An 11,355-nucleotide genomic window follows, 5' to 3' on the forward strand; every position below is an offset into this window, starting at 1 on the left:
TCCTCGACCACTGCGCATCCTCCCGCGCATAGCGGTAGCAGTCTCGGAGCATTCTGAAAATTCACTCACTTTTATAACGTGATTGTAAAAAAACCTAGGTCCTATTTCCAAAATCTGAATAGAGCGGGCTCATCTACGGCCAATTACCCGTCGATTACCGCAAAAAACTTGGAAATCGGCCCGGTAGAACGCTCAAACGAACTATGACAAAAAATATAAATTTACATTGTTTAAATGGGAGAATTCGCAAATTTACCACTTAATTTAAAAAAACCTGGGCCATATTTTGAAAATCTGAAAAGAGTTGGCTTATCTAGAGACAATTGCCCGTCGATAGCCGCAAAAATCATAAAAATCGGCTCGGTAGAACGCTGGAACTAAGCGTTACCAGTTTCGCAAAATTAGGAGGTCTCGGAGCTTATAGTATAGAAGAAGAAGAAGAAGATGCCGCTCACTTGGATCTACATGGTGATGAATCAGACAATTCTCAAGCATGTTTATTCGTAACGAGATGTTTTTTTGAGGAGTATAATAACTCAAAAAATTCTAAACGCTGTGGAGTAACGACTAGATATACCTCAAGTAAGGCAGTGGCGTGCGGTCCGGATAAGCAAAGCAAGCACTGCTCGCCCAAAGATTTCAAAAGAAAGAAGAAAATTGCACCTATTAAATGTTTTACATTTTAGCAAATATAATTTATAAAATGTGTTCAGTAAGTAAATTGCATTAAAAACAGAAAGAGAGGGAGACAGAAATACGTACAGAGCCACCAAAGTATGAAAGCGGCAGAGCGGATGGAGGTGGCGCAGCGCGCTGCGCGGCCCACGGGCCAACTCATGCGCTGGAGAATCGCTTGCGATCAGCTGAGCGGAGCGTCACTGCTCGGCGGCGGAATCAAGGCGGGCGGGTAGAGCGGGAGCGGAGTTCAATCGTCGACATCGGCAGAAGTCGAATTCGAAAAAAGGGCAGTCGTCGACTCGAAGCGAACGGGTCGAATGGTTCCGCGAACTGCCGCGAATGTCATGAACATTCGCCGGGGCGAGTTCGGACGAGTTTGTTATTGTTTCTCATTAAACTAACCCCTTTTGAGGACATTAGTAATAGTAATAGTACATCTACATACCTATTTATTAGTCAAGAATGTCTAATATTTTTCACTGAATAAATTTTCGCATGTCGTCGGATAAATTATTTTTTTGGCAGTGTGTCTGTTTAGTAGTAATTTCTTGCCTAGCCACTGCTGTTCATTGTCGGAACGGTGGGAAGTTAATCGAAGCTGTTCAATCCGGAAGTGTTTTTGAGTCAGTTTAAATTAATTAATTAATTTCTTTTTCAGTCTGAGCCCTAATTGAGTGGACATTCTACGACTTTCGTGTAGGTAGGTGGAAAAAATCCACTTTTTGAGGAAAAAGTAGTCTTTCAGCAGTTCATAGATTATCTCCACTCGCTACCACGCCAAAGGAGCATATCATTGCGTCTGATCATTGAAGGTTTCTTGAGAACCAAGTTGATGAAAAATGCAGATGAAACTGTAGCTTTTCTTGTTCTTGAAAAACTTTAATGGCAGATTTTCTTATACAGCGAGGGAAACGTCTCTGCTCCATGGTCATAGTCGCCATGACTGAAGATTTCTTCGATGGTAAAGTTCCTTATCACCTTTAATACGCTTTAATATCACAGGTCTTTACATCTACCTCATTGTAAGTTGCTTTCAAGCCTCTACTTTGACAACTTTATTCTTGATGTGGAAGCCAACGCTTTGTTACCCACAGGAGTTACTTGGAAATAAATACATTCATGTAGGATACCTAGAATTTACTACCGACACGCAGTTTCCTTTGCTTCAATCTGCTTTTGCGCAGTTCCTCATACTGTAACGTGACAAGACTGAGTCATAGAAGGGTGCCTCGGCTCCCTACTAAAGAGAGACAGGGTGCTGAAAACACGAACACAAAAAGATAAGAGGATGAAACACTAAGTATACTTGACTGCAAAAGTGAAAGAGCCGGTTGAGGCCCAGCCTCAAAGAAGTACAACTGGAACTTCTCACACTAGTCCTAATCGGAACATTTTAATTCAAACATGGAAAAAGTTATGACATAGGTACCTATCGAGCATTCTTTTTGCACATCGCGGTAGGACATGATACTTTCAAAGACGAGAAAAATCAAGTTTATTTGCCATGAAATTAAAAAAAAAAATTAGGCATTTTCACCGCGACTTGTTTCTGAAAACACAGAAATGAGACATTGATTTTTACACGCAACTTCATAAGAGTTTTTCACTTTCATTGAAGAAATTTGAAGTTCATTTTATAAATCCTTCCATTTTAAGGGGATGCATAATGAAGGTGACATCACTTAACCACAATCCTATCTGCAGTTGCATCATTTCAGATGTTCTTAAATTTTTTACTATTTTGAAGCATAACGGATCAGTACATGAAGAAAAATTGCATGTAATGCACCGATTCTGAGATGCTATCAATCCATATTCCTTGCACAATGGAAATTTTTCTAGGTTCACCATTGATGTGTATGTCTAATCACATTAAAAGATAAAAATAAATAAAAAAAGCCACTTAGCGCCCCAGCTGGGTCTTATTAGAAAAGATATTAAAAAAACTTAAATTCCCTCCAAGTATCAGAATGGAAAAATCCTGAAGACCTTTCTCTTCAAATCATGGTGCAAAATTAAGAGGAGAACGTTTCTCCAAAGTTCATTTTCAATTAAGTCTATTATTGGACATAGCCTTTCTCTGATGAAGAAAAGGAAGACATTAATGGTGACGCTAGGCTTTTATTGCTCATCAGTCGAGGTCAAATTAAAAATCGAGACCTGGTTACTTAGGTATCTACTTTAAGGGTCAGAAACAAAGCATAAATTTAGATTAATTTACAACCATTGATGGAATTTCCTGATCCACTATGGCTCTCGTTCTGCTAAGAGAGCTACTTAAACTTAGAGGTCTTTAGTGTCGTCCTCGGCAAAGACAAGCAGCCTATACATAATGCTCCATTTGCAACAAACGATAAAATGAAAAGCACAATGAAAAGTAAAATAAAATGCACAATGGTGAACTAGGTTCGATTGGTTCGGTGCGTTCGGGCATCGACGTATGACCATTCGCGAATCGACCTCTGACCGTTCGCCACGAATCGACCATTGCCGATGTCGACCTTTGCTACTCGTTCGTAGAGCGGTACGTTCCGAGTCCGAGCCCTTCGCTGCGCGATCGCAGCTCGCTTCTCTTGGTACTTGGTCATCTCTTGGCCTTGCTCTTGGCCCGTCACCGCAGCGCGCTGCTTCTGCCTCCGATGCGCTATCTTGTTCCCTCTTTCCGTCGCGGCTGCAATTGCTCCTCCGGAGCAAATGCCTTTATATTCTACTAGGGGGTCCGCCCCCTGGCCGCTACGCGGCCCTATTTTTACCCTCCTATCAAATTTTCATTCAGTATGTTATTTTTAGATGCTTAATTAAAAAAAAATCGGATTATGACCGTTGAAAGTTAATAATATTTTTTTTATTTTTGAAGTAGAACCAAGGTGATGTAATGAATGGTCATTACATCACCTTGGTTCTACTTCAAAAATAAAATTAAAATGGTGTTGTTCGAATCAAACTTTATTAATAATATTTGGTCAGTCCTGACTCGACGCAGCGCCTGCCTCCTCACTTTGTATCTGCTGTTACATAAATGCTGTTTACATTAATAAGAAATTCGGCAATTAAGTATTGACCAATGCCAGAATCAAAGCCGGAAGAATGAGGAAAAATTGAGTAAAAACCTTAGGCCGGGCGGCTCCGGTTATTGGGATTTCCCCCTTGCCCCTTCCAGCGCTGCGCCGATCCTCAACTCTCGGAATGAGGAGCCCTCCACGAGGGGAAGCATTGTTCTATTGTCTATTCGGATCACTCAGGTAGAATCTCACACCTCGACGTTTCTAGCGGAAACGACATATCTCTCACGCTCTTAACATTGGACATAAGTCCCATGTGCTTTAAAAGCTCTAGAACATTGAAAGTTCGGGGTTTCACAATTTTTTGCACATCTACAGCTATTACAGATGACATACATGTAAGGATCATCCTTATCGGTCCGGTAGTTCGTCAGAAATAGTGCTTCCAAGATTTTGCTTGTAGCTGTATAATATAGAGATAAAAGATAAAATTTCGCTCACTTGGATCTAATTGGTGATGAATTAGACAATTCTCAATCCTGTATTAAATGCAGAAAGCCCTTTTTTTTGGGGGGGGGGGGAGGGGGAATTTAAATCACTCAAAAAATTCTAAATGCTGTAGAATAAAGACTATAATACCTCAAATAAGTATCAAAATTAGGAGTTAAGAGTATGGAGCCGTCCTCCAATGATCAATAACATTCGAAACAAGTTGAGTAAATGAAATCATAAATAAGAGAGAAAGAAATAAAACCACTATTTTTCAAGACGTTCCATCAGATTTCATCCGAAAAATAGAGCAAATAGAGTAAAATTTTAAGAATTTTCTAGGGTGGCTAGGGGGAGGGGGAAGGGAAAGAGACTACGTTAAACCACTCCCCCCCCCCCCCCCCCGGATGGCGAACGCTAGAGCTTGCCCTGTCGCTGAACCCACCGCACGCCACTGAGTAAGTGGCAAATGGAAATCATAAGTAAGAGAGAATGAAAATAAAACCATTGTTTTTCAGGACGTTCCATCAGATTTCAACCGAAAAATAGATAAGGATATAGTAGAGAGATGAAATAAAACCATTGTTTTTCAGGACGTTCCATCAGATTTCAACCGAAAAATAGAGTAAATTGAGGCTCGCGAGGATCTAAATTTTAACAATTTTCTGGGGAGGCTCCCTGAGGAGGGAATGGGGGTTAGGTTACGTTAAACAACACCCCCCCCCCCCTGGATTACCCTGAGCTTGCCCTGTCACTAAACCCACCGCACGCCACGGGGGGGGGGGGGGGGGGTATTTTCAAACTTTTAGTATCGGAGTGAAAAGAAGTTATTCAAAGATAGATTTTACTAGTTCCGGTTGAAAATTCACGTTTAATTGTTGATACTTGATGGTATGTTCATCGAAAATCCCATTTTTGACCTTACTTATGTTAATTGATTCACATCAATACGTGATTATTCAGCCCATCTCACTCCCTTAAAACTGCACTTTTTCCCCTCCCACCACCTTTTGAGTCATTTTGATACCATCTCTACTTACCTTTTTCCACCCGTAGATGCCTTTCATTATTCAAGGACAACTCTTTTTCAGCCCTTTTCTACTAGACCCAATATGAGAGTCGGCTGAGAGGAGCACAATCCCAGGAAGTAGTGTTTTGGAGGTAACTCTTAAACCAATGCAAAAGGGCGGACAAATATAACGAACACTTCACTCAAAAGTATTAATAGAACATGTAGTAGGTATTACTTAATGTTCTCTCCATTAAATGCCCAACATTTGTAAGCAAACCCAGCCCACCAAGCCCTTTATTATTTGAATAACAGCTTTTTTCTAACTCCGACCAACAATTCATAAACTCCACGAATGATAAATTTCGGTCTAACGAGCAAAAGTAAGACTAAAATTGACTTCTACGATGAAAATACTGTAAGTGTATCAAGTTTTAAAATGAAAATCCAACTGATTGTATCAGTGACGTCCATTAGCTTCGCAGTGTTCGCCGAATATAACCCTGTGGAACAACCGAACAAAATATTTTGAAACAATCAATAAGTATGGCTGGGAGCGGCGCTGGCTTTCGACAGCGGCATGCGGCGCGGGCGCGGCGCGGCGGAGAGGGAAAATCCTGCGACGCGGGACCGCACCGCAGAGACAGGAAGAGAACGAGAGGGGAACGCAATGATGAAGGGGCAAGGGGTAGGGTAGAGGTGATGAGGCGCCGCGCCGGCGCTGGCTCGGCGCAGCCCTGATGACAATGAGATCAGAGCAGAGCGGGTCACTTCTGACCGCGCTCGCGGAGTAAACGTAGCAAAGAGAAAAGGGAGAAAGGGGAGCAGGGATAAAGCGGGAGAGGAGAGGGAGGAGAGCCGCTCATCCGTTCAGAGAGCTGTTTCTGCTGCAAACCGCCGAATTTCCTCATTTTCCTCCGAGCCGATTCGTCCTCCGCTTCCCCCCTGCGCCCGCGGGCGGGCAGCATCTCTCAGTTCTGCATTCTCCCATTTCTTCCTGCAGGTGCGTGTTGCGGAATTACGCCATCACTTAAGGGTGATTTCTCGATATAAAAGGAGTAGTCGTGTCGCCGTGAGTTACCAACGACTTGAAGCCAAACGATTGAAAACCAAGTTGATAAATCAATAGGAATGATGTCCCTGAACTTATCCATACTGAACACTATGATTAGTTATGATTGTATAATATAAGACTTTAAAGGCCGAAAATGTCCGGTCGGTTACGCGTCGCCAACCCCGATTTTGAAGCAAAAGAGCAATTATTTGCGTTAGTAAGTCAGTGCTGATTTGGCAACGTATTTTTATCAAATTGTTCGCTGAAGTCTTCTTGACCAAACCATATTAATAAGACGGCTTTTTCTACACTGAAAACTTTAATTTTTATGAAAACCAGTGAATTTTAGGTCAGTAGCACTAATTTTACACTACACAAAATCCTTATACTAGGGCCCACGAACGATGATCCCTGAGAAATCGGGCGAATAAACGCATGGACCATGTAAATGACAACGCTGCAAGGTCGAGCACGCACATCGACGAGACCGGGTATTGTGAACGCGAAAAGCTACCTATTGTATGCGAACTGCTGCTATTCTACCCCTATCTTCAAGTCAAAATTCTTCATAGGCAGTGCCGCCATGGTTGTCTGCTCTTGAATAATGTCACAATTTCTTTTAAATGATGGAAGCTTCTTTGCTTGTTTGATAATGTAAAGAGCGCTGAGTTTTCTTGTGTTTAGGTTCCTGTGCTTGAATCGATTGATGTAATGTTTAATAGGTAAATGGACGCAAGAAATAGCAGCTGATCAGGAAACTTAATCGTAAAGTGTGAGTACGTTCGTTTTAATTTTTGATAATTTCCTTTGAAATTTTAAGTTATTGAATGCTGCCAAGACCAGGGATTGATAGTAGGTAGACAAAACAAAGCATTCACAGGTGCAATGACCGAGTTTCATTCTGAGCCCTGGTTCACCATTACTTTTTCAAAATGTAAAGAGCGCTGAGTTTTCTTGTGTTTTTGTTCCTGTGCTTGAATCGATTGATGTAATGTTTAATAGGTAATGGACGCAAGAAATAGCAGCTGATCAGGAAACTTATAATCGTAAAGTGTGAGTACGTTCGTTTTAATTTTTGATAATTTCCTTTGAAGTTTTAAGTTATTGAATGCTGCCATGACCAGGGATTGATAGTAGGTAGACAAAACAAAGCATTCAAAGTCGCAATGATCGAGTTTCATTCTGAGCCCTGGTATCACCATTACTTTTTCGAAAATTGAGTGCAATGAACCGATAGGAAATTTTACGGCCGTTATTATGGGTCCTATGACATTTTCCTCTAAGATTGAAAGTTTAAAAGTAAAATGAGGAGAAAGGTCGCTGATCATAAGAATTTTTGCCTGCGCCCTTTTTAAAACCCTTATTTTTGGTCACGAAAATTATTTTTCGAAAATTTTGTGTAATGAACCGATAGGAAATTTTACGGCCGTTATTTCGGGTCCATGACATTTTCCTCTAAGATTGAAAGTTTAAAAGTAAAATGAGGAGAAAGGTCGCTGATCATAAGAATTTTTGCCTGCGCCCTTTTTAAAACCCTTATTTTTGGTCACGAAAATTATTTTTTCGAAAATTTTGTGTAATGAACCGATAGGAAATTTTACGGCCGTTATTTCGGGTCCTATGACATTTTCCTCTAAGATTGAAAGTTTAAAAGTAAAATGAGGAGAAAGGTCGCTGATCATAAGAATTTTTGCCTGCGCCCTTTAAACCCTATTTTGGTCACGAAATATTTTTCGAAATTTTGTGACCGTGAAATTTAGGCGTATTTGGTCCTGACATTTGCCTAAATTGAAAGTTTAAAGTAAATGAGGAGAAAGGTCGCTGATCATAAGATTTTGCCTGCGCCCTTTTTAAAACCTTATTTTGGTCACGAAAATTATTTTTTCGAAAATGTTGTGTAATGAACCGATAGGAAATTTTACGGCCGTTATTTCGAGTCCTATGACATTTTCCTCTAAGATTGAAAGTTTTAAAGTAAAATGAGGAGGAAGGTCGCTGATCGTAAGAATTCTAGCCGCGGCCTTTCTCCGTGAGCCGGTGCGAGAAGAACGGAGCTGAGGTGGTTTTCTTGCCAAACTTCGTGAACGATCGACTATAGCTGTGTCCCCGTAAGAAGCTATGGTAAAGAATCGATAGTGCGATATTCGAGTAGTCGCATGCGATACGATATTCGATATTTGTTCAGCTGTAGGATTCAACATGGCGGCCCGGCCATGCACGTTTTTCTTAGCTCTACCACGCCGGTGCCGGTGCCCGAATTCTGGACCGCTCAATTTATATTACTTTATTTAATCATTAGCCGTTGAAACTGTCATCTTCTTTGCTCATTTAGAAGTATTTCACCAATTCGAGACGATGATTTAACCCCAGGGTCAACGAAAATCAAGAAGAAGCCATGGGAAGTGTGGAGAAACCGAAGTTCTGAGTGGATCTTTATAGAGTACCTGTTTAGGTACTCTAGGTCTTTATAGGTATGAGTCAGTCGTTTTTCATGTATTCCTTTGTCCTTTCAATCACAATCTTTCAACTAAATCGCGGAAGCTTACACTATGTACTGATTTCTCTATGAGAACGTAGGGAAGTTCCCATAACTTACGATGTTACAACAGAACTGTCATCAGACTTCTGTGACGGAACATGTCTTTTTGTCTGTTTGTCTGCATGTAGTCATGCTGTGATAAAGAGGCCAATTTCATCATTTTGAAAGCTCACTAAGACCATCTCTTCCCTGCGAATCGATAGCTTAGCCACTGTTTCACCCTCTCATTTCTCTTTATTCAATGGGCCAGTTGCGCTGGTAACAGAATCATGTTTTGTTGCTTGGTTCTAATCTAGTAGATTAGCTCTAAATAGAAAGATCTGTCCCAACAGCAACTCTCTACCTTGAATATTAACCAAGATATCTCCCCTTGAAAAACTCGATTTAAGTATGATGTCATCCACTGCGGTAGTGCATAATATGATACGTCCTACTGTGGTGGATGATGTCATGAATCGAGTTTTTCTAGGTGAGATACCTCGGTTAATAATCAACGTAGAAATTTGCTGTTTGGGCAGATCTTATCATTTTTAGATGATCTGCAAGAATGAAGTATCATAATACGATTCTGAGACCAGCACAACTGACTTATTCTTCCACTCTTCTGTTTTATTTCCATTGTTGCAAGTCTACATTGCAATTACCTGTTTACTCTGCTCTCTAGAGGTGTCGTCAGCTAAGTTGGCACTTGTTTACATTCCACTTGCAAGCAATTGCTATGCAATTGTTGAGCAGCAATAGAGGATTGACAGCAGTCCGATAGTGAGCTTCGTCAATCATCGATTCCTGATGGATGACTACATTTTAGTTGCTTGCGAACAATATGTATTCAAGTGCCAACGTAGCTGACGACACTTCTACCTCAAGTTAGCAGCCTTGCTTCTTATAGTTTTGTACAAGTTTGTCCTACCTCTTGAGGGCACAAAGTTATTTGACCAATTTTATCTACTCTCCACTGTCAACCTTCTCTGGTATTGAATTGTGCGACACTCAAGAATATTTATTTTCGGTTTACACTGTACTCTCCGTTTTTATTTGAACAGAGTGGGTATGTTTTCAAAACCATTCATTTCTCTAAGTTCCATGTACAACAATGCTTACTTGCTAAGTCACATTTTTACGTCTTTGATGGTCTTTTGCACAAGGGAGTCTCAAAAATGAGTTTTGCTCAAAATGGCGGCAGTAAGGTAACATTAACTTATGCCTTACCCAACATCGACGCCTTAGATGGGCTTATGCTACCTGATCAACCATGTTTTGAAGCTCAGCCATGCTATAGTCATTTATCAAGCTAACTTTGATATCAACTTCGAAGACTGGAATGGGTTTGTCACTGGCGTAGCAAAGAAGCCACCGTTCATGCCAGTTTGGGAAGCTTCACATTTCTGCTGCTTGACCACCGTTAATCTGTCTAATTGAATGGATGATAAATGATATTTCATAATTTTTAGGAGCTTTTCCAAGATAGTTTTGAGAAAAATGAGAGGAAATCGCAAGTTTTGAGCAGGGAATGAATATTATCAAGAACTACAGGTAACATGCTTAAATCGGTGCTCAGAAAAAATGATATGACTCGTTCACTCGTACCTAAATCATTTCAGAGCCGCGGCAGGATCAGAAACATTGTATCTGATAAGTTAGTTCCATGCAAGTGTTTTCAACTTATGTAAAGCAGACATTTTTTAAATTGGTAGAGGCATCTATTTTAAAATAAAATCAGATTTTTATGTATTTCTTTGATGGAAGGTCATCTGATCGTTGATTTCAATTTTAAAGATTTCAAACTATCCAAAGAATCCATCGCAGATCGACTTTTAAATGTAAATGTATCCATTTTTGAACCTTTATAGTAAGTGCACCGAAAATAGTCAACAGGTTTTTTCATTGAAGCTTAATCGACACTGGTTCTGGTCGTGTTAAAAATTCAGAGCTTTGCTATGTTGTGAATTAGAAGTTGTCAATCTACCAATCCTGTAAAATATCTATTTGTAATGCTCCAGAATGATCTGTTGGAAGATGGCTTGGAACATGCGGTCATGCTATACACGTGGCAATGTTGCTCTCGAGCCATCCAGCAACCGAAGTCCAATGAGCAGCTGAACCGGGCGGAAATCTATGGAAAGACTGTTGAAGTATTAGCTCCTGAAGTGAGCAAGCTGCTTTATTTCATGCATTTTCAGGTGAGCATTCTAATTTTGCTAGTTTTCGACATTCGGTAGGTAATTGGAGTAGTGTATTTTAGATGAAAACTTGCATCAAGTTCTCTACTAATGTGTCTAAGAAGTGTAACTGATCTTGCCGGGCCAGAAAAACATGCAAGAAAAAAGGGATATTTGAATGCTTCAAACCACAATTTCCACGAATTGCCTTAATGCTAGTACTTAGTCTAGGTTATTCACCTGACACCTGTAGTCTTTAGTTACATAATTAAAAGACAAATAACTAAACGAAAGTATATCAATTACACTGATAAAATAATTAAATTAATTATCTTTGTCTCTAATATTAAAAATTTTAATAAAAATATTTATTTAATTAACTGAAATTACTTCCCTCTGCTGTTTAGTTCCGTGCAAAAACTGGT

At 40.2% G+C, this 11,355-nt stretch overlaps 1 long non-coding RNA gene across 1 annotated transcript; it reads left to right on the plus strand.

Annotated features, from left to right (window-relative positions):
• Nucleotides 1-8,709: 8,709 nt before the first annotated feature.
• LOC140223760 (uncharacterized) lies at nucleotides 8,710-10,952 on the plus strand. Its single transcript, XR_011899636.1, has 2 exons — nucleotides 8,710-9,819; nucleotides 10,772-10,952. It is a non-coding gene; the product is annotated as an uncharacterized lncRNA (long non-coding RNA).
• Nucleotides 10,953-11,355: the final 403 nt, after the last annotated feature.

The sequence above is a fragment of the Bemisia tabaci genome, chromosome 3 (assembly GCF_918797505.1).
Source record: "Bemisia tabaci chromosome 3, PGI_BMITA_v3".
Taxonomy (NCBI): Eukaryota; Metazoa; Arthropoda; class Insecta; order Hemiptera; family Aleyrodidae; genus Bemisia; species Bemisia tabaci.